General features: G+C 33.2%; 1 non-coding gene across 1 annotated transcript; it reads left to right on the forward strand.

The window, feature by feature from the left end:
- The first annotated feature begins 298 nt into the window (after positions 1 to 298).
- LOC125123837 (U4 spliceosomal RNA) lies at positions 299 to 438 on the forward strand. Its single transcript, XR_007134206.1, has one exon. It is a non-coding gene; the product is annotated as a U4 spliceosomal RNA (small nuclear RNA).
- Positions 439 to 638: the final 200 nt, after the last annotated feature.

A 638-nucleotide genomic window follows, 5' to 3' on the forward strand; every position in this document is an offset into this window, starting at 1 on the left:
TGTCTCTTCCTCTTGTATCAGATCCACATTCTACCACCAGCTCCTCCTTTTATCTCTCCTTCTTAGCATCTTTATGAGGTATAATTGCCATATGATAAGCTGCACAAATATGAAATGTGCAATTTGGTAAATATTTATAACATAAATATCTGTAAACCTATAAAACCATGATCATATAATGAACATATCTATCACTTCCAAAAATTTCCTCATGCCTTTTTGTAACATCTTCCTCCTACCCCTTATATGTCCCTCCCCACAGGTAACCACTTACTTTCTGTAACTATAAATTAGTTTTAGCTTTACTCAGTGGCAGCATCATAGCCAATGAAGTTTATCTGAGGTGTGATTATTGCTAACTGAAAAATTTTCCCACTGTAGATTAAGTTTGCATTATCTAGAGTTTCATACAAATAGAATTATGCAACATGTATACTTTTTTTGTTTAACTCAAATTTTATTATGTTTATAGTTGTACAATGATCACCATAACCCAATTTTATAGCAATTCCATCCCAAATTCCCAGCCCATCCCTCTCCCCAACCTGTATGCTTTGGTAACCATAAATTTTTCAAAGTCTGTGATTAAGTATCTGTTCTGCAAAGAAGTTCCTTGTATCCTTTTTTTTTAATATTCC

The sequence above is a fragment of the Phacochoerus africanus genome, chromosome 3 (genome assembly GCF_016906955.1).
Source record: "Phacochoerus africanus isolate WHEZ1 chromosome 3, ROS_Pafr_v1, whole genome shotgun sequence".
NCBI classification, from domain to species: domain Eukaryota; kingdom Metazoa; phylum Chordata; class Mammalia; order Artiodactyla; family Suidae; genus Phacochoerus; species Phacochoerus africanus.